Below are 19,036 nucleotides of genomic sequence, written 5' to 3'. Positions count from 1 at the left end.
CGCCTCAGCCTGTGCACTGACAGTAATAGCAACATGTATTGAGAACTTACCCTGTGCCAACACTTTGCTTGGGGGATCTCCTGGAATTCTTACCGGGACTTCATGCAGCTGGCTGTGCTTGACCATAGGCTGTCAGTGTGACCTTTAGAGTGACCAGCAAGGCCTGGGATCTGGTTGCCCAATTGCAGCTCTGTGCTGAGAAGACCTCAGGGTGCCAGCATGAATACCCTGGGAGTATGACATTCATTTCTGTCTTAGTCAGTTCAGGCTGCTGTAACAGAACACCATAGCCTGGGTGGCTGAAAGAACAGAATTTTATTTACCATGATTTTGGAGGCGAGATGTCCAAGATCAAGGTGCCGGAAGATTCAGTATCTGGGGAGGATCCTCTTCTTGCTTTTGCAAAGAGCTGTTTTATTGTATCCTCCCATAGTAGAGAGGGGGGGATCTAGCTATCGATCTATTGAAAGAGAGAAAGAGAGAGAAAGAGACAGACTTCTCTTAATGTTTCTTCTCTTTTTCTTTTCTTATGCTTCTTCTCAAAAGGGAACTAATCCCATTCATGAGAGCTCCACCTTCATGACCTAATCACTCCTCAGAGGTCTCCCCTCTTAATACCATCCCATTAGGGATTAGGCTTCAATATATTAATTTTGGGGAGGACACAGTCAGTCCATAGAAACTTTGATCTTTCTCTTTTTTGATTTCTGCAATTGGAATTCCTGCAAGCTGCCTGACTCCGCCTGGGACAATGCGGGACATAAATAGACAAGTAGATGGTAATTAAAAAGTCTGACTGCGGGATGGACACAAACTGGTCCTCTAATCCTAACCTCATACTAAATTCTAGTGTGATTCTCCCCTTGATCTCTGACCCTGGTCCTATACTGACCCGTAATTCCATGTGGAGTGGGACAACCTACTCTCAGTTTACATGAATAGCTTATTTCGGAATTGGGATGTGCCTGGTGCTGGTCTAAGTGTTTTATATTTATTCATGGATTTAATCTTCCCAGTGGCCCTAGGGATAGGCATTATTATAACTCTGTCTTAGAATGAATGATTATAAAGTATTTTTATTTTTATTTATTTTTGAGACAGGGCCTCACCCTGTCACCCAGGCTGGAGGGCAGTGCTGTGATCTTGGCTTACTGCAGTCTCAACCTACAGGCTCAAGTGATTCTCCCACCTCAGTCTGCTGAGTAGCTGAGACTACAGGCACATGCAACCATGCCTGGCTAATGTTTTTTTAAAATTTTTGGTAGAGATGGGGTTTCACCATACTGCCCAGGCTGGTCTTAAACTCTTGGATGATGCTTCTGCCTCGGCCTCCCAAAGTGCTGGGATTACAGGTATGAGCCACCATGCCCAACTGTATTTTTTAAGTTTTTTTTTTTTTTTTTTTTTTTGAGATGGAGTTTCACTCTTGTTACCCAGGCTGGAGTGCAATGGCGCGATCTCGGCTCACCGCAACCTCTGCCTCCTGGGTTCAGGCAATTCTCCTGCCTCAGCCTCCTGAGTAGCTGGGATTACAGGCATGCGCCACCATGCCCAGCTAATTTTTTTTATATTTTTAGTAGAGACGGGGTTTCACCATGTTGACCAGGATGGTCTCGATCTGTTGACCTCGTGATCCACCTGCCTCGGCCTCCCAAAGTGCTGGGATTACAGGCGTGAGCCACTGCGCCCGGCCATTTTTTAAGTATTGAGCTTCAGACTCGTTTGAAATAGATACAAATAATATATTAAATTCATTCATTCACCCACCAAACATGTATTGTGTTCATGCTTTCTACAAGGCCAAGTGTCAAAAAGTGCTGAGGATACCAGATGATAAGGCAGATACAGGAGGGGACTCCAGCCTGCAAAGCTGATGACCCACGTTCATCTCTTCCGTGTCTGCTTCAGCCCATTGTCAGCCCCCTTCCCAGGTGGGATATCGAGGGGTATCATGTTGGCTTCTCAGTTTCAGGCAAAGACCCTTTCCCAGACCCTCCTTCCACTCTAGGGAACAGAAGAGTCAGGGAGGTGCTAAGAAACAGAAGTGAAACTTCATTAGATGATCTGGTGAGTTCTAATGCTTTGTCATCTTCAGAGCTGGGGGTGAGACGGTGTGGGCTTGGCTGCCACTTCTGAGAGCAACACATGGGCTTTGCATAGGGGACAGGTGCTAGGGGATGCTGTGGCTGTGCCCAAGTGGATACCAAGACCAGCAAGTATCCCTTGCATATCCATCTCCCCCTTTCTCACAGGAAAGGCAGGTGGATGGGAAGTCAGGCTGTTTTAACTCAGCTGTTTTCCTAGCATTAAACTCAGCAGGTGTCAGCAACTATTTGTTGATGAACAGATGTATCTCACCTGGATTTCAAGCCCAGCTGGGCAACTTACTAGCTGTGTGGTCCTGAGAAAACTGTGCTTTCTTCTTTGAATTTTCCCTTTGTCATCCATCAAGAGAGGACAGCAAAACCTACTAATGTTGTTCATTTATTCAATATTTCAATTTTGTAAAAAAAAAAAAAGTGTGTTTTTTTTTTTTTGATATGGAGTTTCACGCTTGTCGCCCAGGCTGAAGTACAGTGGTGCTAACCTGGTTCACTGCAACCTCCACCTCCCAGGTTCAAGCGATTCTCCTGCCTCAGCCTCCTGAGTAGCTGGGATTACAGGCACGTGCCACAACACCCGGCTAATTTTTTATATTTTTAGTAGAGATGGGGTTTCACCATGTTAGCCAGGATGGTCTCAATCTCCTGACCTCGTGATCCACCCACCTCAGCCTCCCAAAGTGCTGGGATTACAGGTGTGAGTCACTGCGCCCGGCCGCAAAAAGGTGCTTTTTTAAATTATAAAATAAACATAGATAAGGAAAACCACACAAGACAAATGTATGATTTAATGAGTTATAAAGCAAACATCTTTGTAACCACTATCCAGGTTACGGTATAGAGCTTTGCAAGCACCCTCCCTAAGCTGTCCTTCCCAATCTTAGCTTCCTAAACCTACCTCACCCAACCATGAACTAGTAACGACTTCTACAGTAAATGCTTTCTGGCAATACTTTATCACCTAAGTGTGCATTCCTAGATACTGTTATTTAGACTTGCCCAGAAAGAAGAAGATACATCCTCGTAGTCCCAGCTACTCAGGAGGCTGAGCTGGGGGAATAACCTGAGCCCAGAGATGTCGAGGCTGCAGTAAGCCATGATTGCGCCGCCGCACTCCAGCCTAGGTGACAGAGCGAGATCCTGTCACAAAAAAGAGATACATCTTTAAAGCCTCTTTTATTAATTAATTAATTAATTATTTCACTTTTTTTAAAATAAAGAAATAGAGTCTCGCTTTGTCACCCAGGCTGGAGTGCAGGGGTGCTGTCACAGCTCATTGTAGCCTTGAACTCTTGGCCTCAAGTGATCCTTCCAAAGCCTCCTGAGTGCCTGGGACTACGGGTGCACATCATCATGCATGCCTGGCTTAATCTGTGAGTTTCTCCTTACTCTTTCTTTTCCTTATCAGTTAACAGTTTCCCAGAATCTACATTTTGCTGACTGTATCTTCACCATCTAGCTGCATGCGTTCCTCTGTCCTCCGTGCTTCCTGCAACTTGGCAGCTGGACTCAGAGGCTTGATCAGACTGGGGTCAATCCCTTTGGCCACATTCTCAGTAGGCTTGTGTTCTTTCATCCAGAAGCACACTATGTTGGATCATCCTCCTTTCATGTTGGCAACTGCTGATGCTTATCATGGTTAGTCCGTTAATTCATCGGGGATAGCAAAGAGATAGCGTTTCAATCCTATCTTTTCTTTTTCATGTATGAGTAGGAATACTTTTTTCTTTTTTTTTTTTGAGACAGAGTTTTGCTCTTGTTGCCTGGGCTGGAGTGCAGTGGCGCAATCTTAGCTCACCACAACTTCCGCCTCCCGGGTTCAAGTGATTCTCCTGCCTCAGCCTCCCAAGTAGCTGGGATTACAGACATGTGCCACCACACCTGGCTAATTTTGTATTTTTAGGAGAGATGGGGTTTCTCCATGTTGATCAGGCTGGTCTCGAACTCCCGACCTCAGGTGTTCAGGAGTTCAATAAGAAACCTCAATAAGGGTTCTTTTCAATATCATTACAAGCTCTAGGATTTAACCATATTTGATGGATTACAATCGGCTATAAAAAGTATTCTTTTTTGGCTGGGTGCAGTGGCTTCTTCCTGTAATCCCAGCACTTAGGGAGTCTGAAGCAGAAGGCTCACTTGAGCCCAGGAGTTCAGCCTGGGCAACAAGTGAAACCTTATCTCTACAAAAAATACAAAAATTGGCTGGGCATGGTGGTATGTGCCTGTAGTCTCAGCTACTCAGGAGGCTGAGGTGGGAGGATTGCTTGAGCCCAGGAGTTGAGGCTGCAGTGAGCCATGAAAGAGACTTTAAGCCAGGCATGCATGATGGTGTGCACCTGTAGTCCCAGGCACATGATGGTTCCATGCAGTGAACCATCATGGAACCCACTGCATTCTAGCCCCACTGCAAAATAACAACAACGAGAGTTCCTTTTTTTTTTTTTTTTTTGAGACAGAGTCTGGCTCTGTCACCCAGCCTGAAGTGTAGTTGTGCCATCTTGACTCACTACAGCCTCCGCCTCCTGGGTTCAAGCAATTCGTATGCTTCCGCCTCACGAGTAGCTGGGATTACAGGCACACACCACCACGCCCAGCCAACTTTGGTATTTTCAGTACAGACAAGGTTTTGCCATGCCGGCTAGGCTAGTCTTGAACTTCTGGCCTCAAGTGATCTTCCTGCCTCGGCCTTTCAAAGTGCTGGGATTACAGGCATGAGCCACCATGCCCCGCCAACAATTCTTTTTTTAAAAAAGGTTTTAAAACATTAATTTAAACCATAGTTTCTATAAGAATTACTCTTTTTGAAGCCCAAATAGTTCCATTCTTGGCCAGTGAGACCCACTTTAGGTTGGCTCTTGAGTCCTTTTGCAATAGCCCTAGTCGTCTCTGAGAGAGTCATCTCTGATGTCTCTGATACCGTGCTTTCTGTATGACAAAATGTACCAAATTCATCTGCATTCATGATATTCTGCCCCAGACCTGGAATGAGCTTTTTCTCCAAGAAGCCCTTTTATTTTTATATGTTTTTTGAGATGGGATCTCACTCTGTCGCCCAAGCTGGAGTGCGCTGGCGCCATCATGACTCACTGCAGCCTTGAGCTCCTGGGCTCAACTGATCTTCCCACCTCAGCCTCCTGAGTAGCTGTGACTACAGGCATGTGCCAGTACACACAGTGAATTTTTGTGTTTTCTGTAGAGATGGGGTTTCTTCATGTAGCCCAGGCTGGTCTTGAACCCCTGGTCTCAAGCAATCCATCTGCCTGGGCCTCCCAAAGTGTTGAGGTTACAGGGGTGAGCCACTGTGCCTGGCCCCTTTTTATTTTTAAATGGAAAATAGGGGTTCATGACCACTGTGTGGATGCTAGGGACACAAATGGCTACTGATTTGGTCATTAGGAAATATATTTTATCACACACACACCTTTCAGCCAGAAACCAGGAGGACAGCACCCGGTGTTCATACTAATAATTCCAATTCACACTTTAGTTTTTTTGCTTAATCTCTTCTATATTATTACATCTCTCCTTTCTTCCATATTGAGAACCAGATCCTCAACAATACAAGAGATGATAGAATTAAAACATTCTGTAATTACCTACTTTCTTTATCCTACACTACACACACAATAGTCTCAAAATGACAACAGTAATAGCACCAACAAGATAATTGCTGGAAACAGTTTAAAACTTTGTTGTGTTTTTGAATATGCTCTTCCCATTATCCATATTTTAAAACTGTCTTGTAGGGCAGTGGTCCCCAACCTTTCTGGCATCAGGGACAGGTTTTGTGGAAGACAGTTTTTCCATGGATTGGGTTTTGTGATGATTCAAGTGTATTGCATTTATTATGCACTTTATTTCTATTATTATTACATTGTAATATATAATGACATAATTATACAACTCTTCACAATGTAGAATCAGTGGGAGCCCTAGCTTGTTTCCCTGCAACTAGACGGTCCCATCTGGGGGTGATGGGAGACAGTGCTAGATCATCAGGCACTAGATTCTCACAAGAAGCATGCAACCTAGATCCCTTGCATGGATGGTTCACAGTAGGGTTTGCTTTCCTATGAGAATCTAATGCTGCCACTAATCTGACAGGAGGAGCAGCTCAGGTGGTAATGAGAGCAATGGGGAGCGGCTGTAAATACAGATGAAGCTTTGCTTGCTTGCATGCTGCTCACCTCCTGCTGTGCAACCTGGTTCCTAACAGGCCACAGAGACCGGTACCAGTCCATGGCCAGGTGGTTGGGGACCACTGTTGTAGGAGGTGGAGCAAGATGGCTGAATACAAGGCTTTATTTCCCCATCCCCCACAGGAACATACAATTTAACAACTATCTACACACACAAAAAAAACACTTTTGTAAGAACTAGAAATTGGGTGAGCACTCACAGTACCTGGTTTTAACTTCATACCGTTGAAAGAGGCAATGAAGAGGGTAGGGAAGACAGTCTTGAGTTGCTGATGCCACCCATTCCCATCCCCTGGCCAGGGCTGTGTGGCATGGAGAGAATCTTTGTGCTTGGAAGAGGGAGAGTGCAGCCATCGTGAGACACTGCATTGAATTTGATGCTGCCCTGTCACAATGAAAGCAAAAGTGAACTGAACTCAGCTGATGGCTGCCAATGGAGAGAGTATTTAGACGAGCCCTAACCAGAGGGGAATTGCCCAACCCAGTTGAGGGAAGTTGAGTTTCAGCAAGCCTCACCACCATAGTGATAAAGTGTTCTGGGTTGTAAATAAACTTGAAAGGCAATCTAGGTCACAAGGATTGTAGCTCCTTGGTGAATCCTAGTGCTGGGCTGGGGGCTCAGAGCCAGTGGACATGGTGGGCACATGAACTACTGAGACACCAGTTGGGGGAGCTAAGGGAGTACTTGCACCATCCCTCCCCCAACTCCAGGTAGCAAGCTTGCAGCTCCAAAAGAGACTCCTTCCTTCTACCTGAGGAGAGGAGAGGAAAGAGTAAAGAGGACTTTGTCTTGCATCTTGGATACCAGCTCAGCCACAGTAGGATAAGGTGCCAGTCAGAGTCATGAGGTCCCCATTCCAGGATCCAGCTCCTCGATGATAATTCTAGACACACCCTAGGCCAGAAGGAAGCCTACTGATTTGAAGGAAGGACTCAGTCCTGGCAGGATTTATTACCTGCTGACTAAAGAGTCCTGGGGCCTTGAATAACCAGCAGCAATACCCTGGTAGTACACCATGGGCTTTGGGTGAGACTGAGACATGTTGGCTTCAGGTGAGACCCAGCAAACTCCCAGCTATGGTGGCTATGGTCAGAACCATAGAAAGAACTCCTGCTTGAGTAATGCAGAGGGAAAAGCAAAGGGGGCTTTGTCTTATACCTTAGATACTAGCTCAGCCACAGTGGACTAGAGCATAAACAGGGCTCTTGGGGTCCCTGATTCCAGACCTTGACTTTTGGATGCCATTTCTGGACCTGCTCTGGGTGGGAGGGAAACCCACTGCCCTGAAGGATAAGTCCCAGGCTTAGTAACATTCACTACAAGCCAACTGAAGTGCCCTTGGTTCTTAAGTGAACATTGATGGTAGCCTGGCAGTAGTCCCCATGGTCCTGCAGTGGTGATGGCCACAGGTTGAGGCTCCTCTGCCTGTGGAAGGGGGAGGGAAGTGTGGGAAGGATTACGTCTCATGGTTTGAGTGCCAGCTCAGCTGCAGTAGAATAGAACACCAGGTAGATTTCTAAGCTTTTTGACTCCAGTCTCTGGCTCTCAGACAGCATCTTTGCACCTGCTTGGGGCCTGGGGGAACTGGCTGCCTTGAAGGGAAGGACAGTTACTGGGGGAACTGGCTGCCTTGAAGGGAAGGCTGGCTGGTTTTGCCACCTACTGATCATAGAGTCCAAGGGCCTTGAGCAAATATGGGCAGTATCTAGGTAGTGGTTACAGTAGGCCTTAGGCAGGACCTAATGATGCACTGGCTTCAGGTCTGACCCAGCACAGTCCCAGTGATCGCAGCCACAGGTGTGCTTGTGGCACTCCTTCCCCAGCTCTAGGGAGCTCAGCACAGAGAGAAAGTCTCCATTTGTTTGGGAGAAAGTAAGGGAAGAGAACAAGAATTTCTGCCTGGTGATCAAGAGAATTCTTCTGGATTTTATCCAAGGCTACTAAGGTGATACCTCTGTAACTCTGCAAGAACCACAGGATTACTGGGCTTGGGGTTTCTTAATGCAAATACATTTGCAGTGACCAAACACTTAGATCACAACACCCAAGTCCCTTTGAATACATGTAAAGACTTGTCCTTCCACAATACTTGTCCTTCACAGTCTGGGCTTGTTTGTATTTGTCCACAAGAAAGGCAAGTACAAACAAGTCCAGACTGTGAAGAATACAACAGATACCTAACTCTTCAATGCACAGACACTGACAAACATCCACACGCATCAAGACCATCCAGGAAAACATGACACCTTCAAACAAATAAAATAAGGCACTGGGGACCAGTCCTGGAAAGAAAGAGATATGTGACCTTTCAGACAGAGAATTCAAAATAGCTGTTTGAAGGAAACTTGAAAAAATGCAAGATAACCCAGAGAAGGAATTCAGAATTCTATCAGATAAATTTAACAATCATATTGAAATAATTAAAAAGAATCAGGCAGGAAGTCTGGAGTTGAAAAATGCAACTGACATACTGAAGAATGCATTAGAGTCTCTTAATAGCTGAATTGATCAACCAGAAGATAGAATTAGTGAGCTTGAAGACAGGCTATTTGAAAACAGTCAGAGGAGACAAAAGAAAAAAGAATAAAAAAGAATAAGATATACCTACAAGATCTAGAAAACAGCTTCTAAAGAGAAAATCTAAGAGTTACTGACCTTTAAGAGGAGGTTAAGAGATAGGGGTTGAAAGTTTATTGAAAAGGGTAATAACAGATAACTTCTCAAACCTAGAAAAAGATAATAATATCTAAGTATGATAAGGTTATAGAATACCAAGCAGATTTAACCCAAAGACTACCTTAAGACACTTAATAATCAAACTCCCAAAGATCAAGGATAAAGACAGGACCCTAAGAGCAGCAAGAGAAAAGAAACAAATAATATACAATGGAGTTCCAATATGTCTGGCCACAGACTTTTCAGTGGAAACCTTACAGGGCTGGAGAGAGTAGCATGACATATTTAAAGTGCTGAAGAAAAACAAGCCTTTTACCCTAGAATAGTATATCCGATGAAAATATCCTTCAAACATGAAAAAGAAATATTTTCCCAGACAAACAAAAGCTGAGGAATTTCATCAAACACCAGGCCTATTCTACAAGAAATGCTAAAGGCAATACTTCAATCAGAAATTAAAGGATATTAATGAACAATAAGAAATTACCTGAAGGTACAAAACTCACTGGTAATAGTAAATCCACAGAAACAGAATGTTATAAAATTGTAACTGTGGTGTGTTATACTACTCTTAAGTAGAAGGACTAAGAGATGAACCAATACAAAATAATGAGCACAAAAGCTTTTCAAGACACAGGCAGTACAATATGACATAAATCAAAACAAAAAGTTAAAAACGTGCATAAAGTTAAACTGTAGAGTTTTATTAGTTTTCTCTTTGCTTATTAGTTTATGCAAGCACTATGAAATTTCTATCAGCTTAAAATGATGAGTTATAAGATAGTATTTGCAAGCCTCATGGTAACCTCAAATCAAAAAACAACAATGAATACACAAAAAATAAAAGCAATAAATTGAATCATACCACCAGAGAAAATCATCTTCACTAAAAGGAGACAGAAAAAAAGGAAAGAAGGACAAGAAGACCACAGAACAACCAGAAAACAAATAACAAAATAGCAGGAGTAAGTCCTTACTTATCAATAACATTGAATATAAATGGACTAAATTCTCTAATCAAAAGACATAGAGTGGCTAAATAAAAATAATTTAAAGAAAACCCAATGATCTGTTGCCTACAAGAAATATACTTCACACACATAGACTAAAAATAAAGGGATGAAAAATAATATTCCATGCCTCTTAAACCAAAAAAGAGCACCAATCACTATACTTATATTAGACAAAATAGATTTCAAGACAAAAACTATAAGAAGAGACAAATAAGGTCACCATATAATGATAAATGGGTGAATGCAGTAAGAGGATATAACAATTGTAAATATATATGTACCCAACGTTGGAGCACCCAGATATGTAAACCAAATACTATTAGAGCTAAAGAGAGAGACAGACTCCCATAAAATAATAGCTAGAGGCGTTGACATTCCACTTTTAGCATCGGACAGATGTTCCAGACAGAAAAATCAACAATGAAACATCAAACATCATCTGTACTATAGACTAAATGGACAATATTTACAGAACATTTCATCCAGTGGCTGCAGAATACACATTCTTTTTCTCAGCACATGGATCATTCTCAAGGATATATCATATGTTAGATTACAAAACAAATCTTAAAATATTTTAAAAAGTTGAAAAATATATCCAGCATCTTTTTGACCACAATGAAATAAAACCAGAAATCAATAACAAGAGGAATTTTGGAAACTACACAAACACATGAAATTAAACCGTATGCTCTTGAATGACCAGTGGGTCAATGAAGAAGTTAAGGAGGAAATAAAAGAATTTCTTGAAACAAATGATAATGGAAACATAACATACCGAAACCTACTGGATACAGCAAAAGCAGTACTAAGAGGGAAATTTATAGCTAAAATGGACAAATAGGATAATATCAAGTTAAAAAAACTTCTGCTCAGCAAAGAAAACAATCAACAAAGTGAAGAGACAACCCATAGAATGGGAGAAAATATTTGCAAACTACCCATCTGACAAGGGATTAATAACCAGAATATATAAGGAGCTCAACTGTATAGGAAAAAAATCTAATAATTTTATTAAAAATTGCCAAAGATCTGAATAGACATTCCCCAAATGAAGGCATATAAATAGCAAACAGGCATATGAAAAGGTTCTTAACATCATGGATCATCAGAGAACTGCAAATCGAAACTACAATGAGATATCATCTCACCCCAGTTAAAATGGCTTTTATCCGAAAGACAGGCAATAACAAATGTGGTGAGGATGTGGAGAAAAAGGAGCCCTGGCACACTGTTGGTAGGATGTAAATTAGTACAACCACTGTGGAGAACAAGTTGGAGTTTCCTCAAAAAACTAAAAAAAGAGCTACCATAAAATCCAGGAATCGCACTGCTGGGTATATATCCCAAAGCAAGAAATCAGCATATTGGAGAGATATTTGCACTCCCATGTTTCATATTCATAGATTGGAAGAATAACTATTGTTACAATGTCCATACTACCCAAGGGAATCTACAGATTCAATATAATTCGTATCAAAATACCAATGACATTTTTCACAGAAATAGAATAAACAATCCTAAAATTTATAGGCAGCACTATTCACAATAGTCAAGATTTGGAAGCAACCTATGTGTCCATCAACAGAAAAATGTTTATATGAAAACATTTAAAGAAATGTTTGAGGCCGGGCAACGGTGGCTCAAGCCTGTAATCCCAGCACTTTGGGAGGCTGAGGCGGGTGGATCACGAGGTCAAGAGATCGAGACCATCCTGGTCAACATGGTGAAATCCCGTCTCTACTAAAAATGCAAAAAAAATTAGCTGGGCACGGTGGCGCGTGCCTGTAATCCCAGCTACTCAGGAGGCTGAGGCAGGAGAATTTCCTGAACCTAGGAGGCAAAGGTTGCGGTGAGCCGAGGTCCCGCCATTGCACTCCAGCCTCTGGGTAACAAGAGCGAAACTCTGTCTCAAAAAAAGAAAAAAAAAAAAGAAAAAAAAAAAAAAGAAAGAAATGTTTGAAACATGTAAAGAAAATGTGGTGCATATACACAGTGGAATACTATTCAGCCATAAGAAGAATAGTATTCTGTCATTTGCAACACGAATGGAACTGGAGGTCATTATGTTAAGTGAAATAAGCTAGGCACAGAAAGACAAACTTCACGTTTTCACTTATTTGTGGGAGCTAAAAATTAAAATAATTAAACTCATGGAGACAGTAGAAGGATGGTTAATGGGTATAAAAAATTAGGAAGAATGAATAAGACCTAGTATTTGCTAGCACAACAGGGTGACTATAGTAAAAAATAGTTGCACATTTAAAAATAACTGCAAGGCTGGGGGCAGTGGCTCATGCCTGTAATCCCAACACTTTGGGAGGCTGAGGCGGGTGGATTACAAAGTCAGGAGTTTGAGACCAGCCTGACCAACATGGTGAAACCCTGTCTCTTCTAAAAACATAAGAAAAAATTAGCCAGGTGTAGTGGCACACACCTGTAATCCCAGCTACTCAGGAGGTGGAGGCAGGAGAATCGCTTGAACCTGGGAGGCTGAGATTGCAGTGAGCCTAGATTGCACCACTGCACTCCAGCCTGGGCAACAGAGCGAGACTCCATCTCAAAATAAAATAAATAACCAAAAGAGTAATTGGATTGTTTGTAACACAAAGGATAAATGCTTGAGGTGATGGATACTCCATTTAACCTGATCTGATTACTACACATTGCATGCCTCTATTAAAATATCTCATATAACCCACCAATACTAATATATACACTTATGGCTGGGTGCAGTGGCTCATGCCTGTAATCCTAGCACTTTGAGAGGCCAAGGCAGGAGGATCACTTGAGCCCAGGAGTTCTAGACCAGCCTGGGCAATATAGTCAGACCTTGTCTCTACAAAAAACCTTAAAAAATTAGCTGGGCATGGTGGTGTACACCTGTGGTTCCAGCTACTTGGGAGGCTGTGGCAGGAAGATCCCTTAAGCCCAGGAGGGCAAGGTTGCAGTGAGCTGAGATGGTGCCACTGCCTGAGCAACAGAGTGAGACTCGGTCTTAAAAAAAAAATGCACTATGTACTCTCAAAAATTAAAAATAAAAAAGTGGTCTTGTAGCTACATTGTCAGTGTATAGCCATTACTTGCTGTATTTTCTCCTTTACAATTCTTAGAGTTAATTGCATAAATAACTATGTATTTAATGTTCACTACCAGTTTTTAAAATTTCATTTTTTGTCTTTCCAGTCATTTTGCTTGTCTGAAGCTTTTTATCTAAGAGGTTTTCAGGAAGAGCTCATGAGAACACTGTCCCCTGAGTTATTTCATGCTAATAACAATTTGCCTGTGCCCATTATACTTTCAAATCAGTTTTGCTGGACATAACATTATTAACACATTCGTTGTTTTTGAACATCCTAAATATGTAACTTCTTTGTTTTGATGTAAAGCATTGCTCTTGAGAAGTCCGATAATAATCGATTTTTCCTTATAAATCAATTATTTGCCTAGATCCCTGAAGGATTCTCCTCTCCCCACCCCACTTTTCTTGAAGTCTGTCATTTTATTTGAATATGTCTGATTATTCTGGGTTGATATTTTTCAGATGCAGTGTGTGCTTTCAATATGTGATTTCAATTTTTAAACATTTCAGTAAGTTCTCTTCATTTTGTTTTTATTATTTGTTGTCCTCACACTTTGGTTTTATTCTTCAAGAACGCTTCTTATTGATCCGTTGGAACTTCTTTGCCTAATTTCAATATTTGTCACTTTCTCTAGAATATTTTAGAAAATAGCCTTGATTTCCTATTGATTTAAAATATTTCTTCCTTTTCACCTTTTTCTTTTAAGGCATTTTCTTAACGTTGCATCAGTCTGCTCTTATGTTCCTTCTAGCCTTCATTCCTGAGATTTTTTTCTTATGTTTTAAATTCTTTCCTGATTTGTGTCACCTTATTTATATGATTTTCTAATTCTCAGTTACGTTGTTCTTTCAGATCTTGCATAATTGAAAAATGCCTTTTAGGTCATTTTAAATAGAAGATTACAGTTTTAATCTCTTCTGAGTTATGTCCTGCTGGCATGCCTTTTCTGTTTGTAGGAATGTCATTTTGCTCCCTATTCTCCTTTTGCTTAACTTAACTTTGCATGGGATTTGGCCTCAAGACTTTTCCATTGTTCATTTTTACGTGGAATTAAACTTGAAGAAAGAGATCATCAGGATGGCGTTTCTAACTTCAAGAGCGCCCTCTCCTGTAGTTTTCATGTGGTGTGCAAAAATGTGATGGCTTGCTTCCTGAGGTTCCTTGGCTCAGTTTCCTCCCTCTGCCTCACTGAATCTTCTTCTTCTTCTTCTTCTTTTTTTTTAGACGGAGTCTTGCTCTGTTTCCCAGAGTGGAGGGCAGTGGTACCATCTCGGCTCACTGCAACCTCCACCTCCCAGGTGCAAGTAATTCTCTTGCCTCGGCCTCCTGAGTAGCTGGGATTACAGGCACCTGCCATGACATCCAGCTAATTTTTGTATTTTTTAATAGAGACAGGGTTTCACCCTGCTGGCCAGGCTGGTTTTGCTCCTGACCTCAAGTGATCTACCTGCCTTGGCCTCCCAAAGTGCTGGGATTACAGGCGTGTGCCACTGTGCCCGGCCTTCTCCTTCCTTTTGATTGTCCAGATCCTGCTCCATTTTGATCCCACCCAGCACTATACGATCCTGTCCTGGAAGCGAAGCTAAGCAGATCAGTGTGGAGGATTCTCAAGGCTTTGCTGCTGCAGTCCCTCGGTCCTTGCTGACTCTCACCTGCTCCCGGACTGGGCGAGACCCTCCCAGCTTCTGCTGCTGTCTCCAGTTGTCCCTCCTTGCTTCCTCGTGAATGCCTGCTGGCTCTTTTAGTATTCACCTGTTCTCAGGTCCATCAGAAGGCCCCTTGTTTCCCTCTGCTGGCTGCTGGATGGGGTACCAGGGGCTGGCATCTAAACCAGGGAAGTCTCTCTGGGGGAATGTAGCAGGATCTGATGACATGCAGGCAGCTGTGGGAGGGCTGTGCTCCCTTGCTTGTGTTTTGGTGTTCATGGGGATACCTATCACGTGATTTTAAGGTGACATTGTAGATTTTGCTTTTGCTAATCTAACCTGCTGATCTTTAATTTTTGAGACAGAGTCTCACTCTGTTGCTCAGGCTGGAGTGCAGTGGCACAATCTCGGTTCATTGCAACCTCCACCTCCAAGGTTCAAGTGATTCTCCTGATTCAGCCTCCTGAGTAGTTGGGATTACAGGTGTGTGCCACCACACCGGGCTGATTTTTGTATTTTTAGTAGAGATGAGGTTTCGCCATGTTGCCCAGGGTGATCTTGAACTGCTGACCTCAGGTGATCTGCCCGCCTCAGCCTCCCAAAGTGCTGGGATTACAGGCGTGAGCCACCGTGCCTGGCCTGACTGCTTATTTTTATGTAGAAATTTGGAGGGGTTCAAAAACTGTACTGGCATTGCTACAAATCATCTTCCCAGTCAGTTCGGTATTTTTGATGTCAGGTTCCATATTGGGTCACAGGGAAGAGGAGATGTGATAATAAATGTGTGTAAAATGTGTAAGTGGTCCGGCCATGTTAAGTGTCCTGTAACCTAGCTGATCCTGCCTTCTGCTTCCCTGCAGCCATGCCTGACCCTCTTCCTCAACTCCTGCCGGCTTGATCGCCGGTCTTTGTTCCTGGTTCAGAGATTTGGGCATGCAGAAGGGCAGATCCCCAAACTGGCTATCCTGAGGCTGGGGGACATCCCCCTGGCCTTTATACCCTTGTCTTACCTGCTGGGATGTTTCTGGGGATTTCCTCCTAAGTGGGGTTTGGAGAAGAGAAAGGAAAAGACCTTTGCATCTGCAATCCTAGCGGCCCATGAAAAGAGAGAAGGTCCGGAGAGAAAGGCCCTGCTGTGAGCATGCCCCGCCATCTGCTGGCCATTTGCTTAATTGCAGAGAGGAGGGCTGTGGGGCGTCCACGTGGGCCTTCACCCTCAGCCAATGACCTGGGTTAATCCTTTCTCCCTCAAGTTGAAAACGCTGTGTTTATGCTAAAATAATGGTAATAGAGCTGAGCAAATAAAACGTTTTTCCACCCGAGCTCACTGTCCAGACAAGTGCATCTTTTTGTTCTTTCTGTCTAAACATAAAGTATGGACTGGCACAGTGCTGGGATTACACCTGTAATACCAGCAATTTGAGAGGCTGAGGCAGGAGGATCACTTGAGCCCAGGAGTTTGAGATCGGCCTGGGCAACAAAGTGAGATCCTGTGTCTACAGAAAAATAAAAAAATTTAGCCGGGTGTGGTGGTGTGTGCCTGTAGTCTCAGCTATTCAGGAGGCTGAGGTGAGAGGATTGCTTGAGCCACAGAGGTTGAGGCTGCAGTGAGCTGTGATCGCACCACTGCACTCCAGCATGTCTCTAAATTTAGAGGCCCTGTCTCTAAATAAATAAATAAATAAATAAGAGAAAGTGTGTATTTACTTTACGGAGACTGGGGCCGTGTGTCCTTCCCTTCTGGCTCCTGAAAAGGGGATAAAGAGCTCAGATTCTGTAGCCCAAAAATGTTGGCTTTAAACCTCACTTCAGTCACAAGCTGGGCAAGGTGGACTGGTTAATTCATCTCTGTTTATGAATCTCTGTATGCTAGGCAGGCTAATATCTCTCCCTACCACCACCACTACCACCACAAAAAACAAAAAACAAAACTGTATCCTAATGTTTGGAATGTATGATCATGTTACCTTACATGCAGATGTGATTAAAATTGCAGACCTTAAGATGGGGAGATTATCTCAGATTATTCATGTAGGCCTAATCTAATCTAGGAATCCTTAAATACAGAACCTCTTCTGGCTTCAGTTAGAGAGATGTGGCATTGCTGGCTTCGAAGCTAGAGGAAGTAACTATGAGCCAAGAAGCATGGGTAGCCTCTGGAAGCTGGAGAAAGGAAGGAGACAGATTCTCCTGGGGCCTCCAGAAGGAACACAGCCCTGCTCACACCTTGATTTGAGCCCACAGGACCTGTGTTGGACATCTGACCTTCGATACTGTAAAATAATAAACTTGTGTTGTTTTAGCCAATATGTGCGTTAATTCATTGTTGCAGAGATAGAAAATGAATATGCTGCATTATGTAAGTAATAATAGTACCTATTTCTATTAAAAACAATTTTTTTTGAGATGGAGTCTTGCTCTTGTCACCCAGGCTGGAGTGCAGTGGCACGATCTTGGCTCACTACAACCTCTGCCTCCTGAGTTCAAGCGATTCTCCAGCCTCAGCCCCTTGAGTAGCTGGGGTTCAGGCACCTGCCACTAAGCCTGGCTAATTTTTGTATTTTTAGTAGAGATGGGGTTTTGTCATGTTGGCCAGGCTGGTCTTGAACTCCTGACCTCAGGTGATCCACCCGCCTCAGACTCCCAAAGTGCTGGGATTACAGGTGTGAGCTGCTACACCCAGCCTAATAGTACCTATTTCACAGGATGGTGGGGAGAATGAAATGGGAACACTGTTGGGGGTACTTTATAAATTGTAAAACATTTTATAAATGATTTAAGGTCCACTTTAGGAGGATGTCCATTTATTATTTTATTTATTCCAGTTACTTTCTGAGCACCTACTGTGTGCTAGGCATTGCACTCATTGCAAGGGGTTACGGGAGTGAACAGAGTCCCTTCTTTCATGGGGATTACAGGTTGCAAGGGTAGCAGGACATTAAAAGACCTGGCAAGCATATGCATCATGAAATTATACTTGTGATGTGGGCAGTGAAGGGATTGTCACAGGGAGCTATGAGAGTGTGGAGCCAGGAACCTGCCAGATCTCATGTTTCAGGCCCCAGGCTTTGGGCAGGCTCTCCAACTTCTCCGGGTCTCATTTTCCCACATAGGCTGGGCTGCCCTGATTGTGAATAGAGTGCCAAGAACTAGAACTCAGGCCACAAACAGCTCCCAGGGGCCATCAGATGGGTCTGTGCTCATCCAGAAATCTGAGGCCTTTACAGCAGACTCCTGCACCGGTACATTGGGTGTTGGGGTGTGAGGTCCTTGCTTGAATTCAGTAAGGTCACGGCTGCTTAGAATGATGGGCAGGGGAGAAGGCAGGGCTTGGCACTTGGCCCCAGACCGCAGGCCCTCAGGCCTTCATCTTTTTTTTTTTTGAGACGGAGTTTCGCTCTTGTTACCGAGGCTGGAGTGCAATGGCGCAATCTTGGCTCACTGCAACCTCCGCCCCCTGGGTTCAGGCAATTCTCCTGCCTCAGCCTCCTGAGTAGCTGGGATTACAGGCACGCGCCACCATGCCCAGCTAATTTTTTGTAATTTTTAGTAGAGATGGGGTTTCACCATGTTGATCAGGATGGTCTCGATCTGTTGACCTCGTGATCCACCCGCCTCGGCCTCCCAAAGTCCTGGGATTACAGGCTTGAGCCACCGCGCCCGGCCAGGCCTTCATCTTTTTGTTTAGCAATTCCAGAACACAGGCTTACCAGGCTGGGCTGGGCTCAGGCCTGCGGCTGCAGGGAGTGAAGCTGAGTCTGGGTTCAAGGTCTTGTGGCCGCAGATGCGAGAACAGCAGCGGGGACACTTCATTGGGCTCCAGAATCCTCTACCTGGTGGACACTGGCCTGAGCCGACCTGTGTTGTCTCCTGGGTTTTCCAGAGCTGCCTAGTAGCCCCGCCCTAGGCCTCCAGTGCAATGAACAGGCTCCTTTGGAAACAGACTCTAAGGGGGCACAAGACAGTCCCTGAACCTCAACAGATCACAGAATGTTATCCTGCTAGAGGTGCTTTCTGATAGGGACTGGAGGGCCCACGATGAATTGCAGAGTTGAGGCAAGCAGAGGATCGTCAGGGCAAAGCTTGGTTGCAGATCAGAGTCCCAGGGGACCCCACGCCAGTAAGAGACCAGAGCCAGAGCCAGAGCCAGAGCAGGAGCGCTGCTGTCACCTGTTGGCAGATTTTGGAACTGCTGTTGGATCAGCTGCCTCCTCTCTTGGAGCCTGAACTTTCTGTTCCACCCTGTTCAGCTCAGCTCATCTCAGCTCCTGATAAAGTGGACAACACAGAGTGCCCAGAAAATGAATTTGGTAGAG

General features: G+C 43.8%; 1 long non-coding RNA gene across 1 annotated transcript; it reads right to left on the bottom strand.

Moving 5' to 3' along the window:
* Window positions 1-296: 296 nt before the first annotated feature.
* On the bottom strand, window positions 297-15,830 carry LOC118154060 (uncharacterized). Its single transcript, XR_004743991.3, has 3 exons — window positions 15,731-15,830; window positions 6,507-6,686; window positions 297-460 (listed from the first exon to the last, which is right to left on the bottom strand). It is a non-coding gene; the product is annotated as an uncharacterized LOC118154060 (long non-coding RNA).
* Between the last annotated feature and the right edge of the window lie 3,206 nt (window positions 15,831-19,036).

The sequence above is a fragment of the Callithrix jacchus genome, chromosome 5, assembly GCF_049354715.1.
Source record: "Callithrix jacchus isolate 240 chromosome 5, calJac240_pri, whole genome shotgun sequence".
Taxonomy (NCBI): domain Eukaryota; kingdom Metazoa; phylum Chordata; class Mammalia; order Primates; family Cebidae; genus Callithrix; species Callithrix jacchus.
This window is presented reverse-complemented; position numbering and strand designations above follow the sequence as displayed.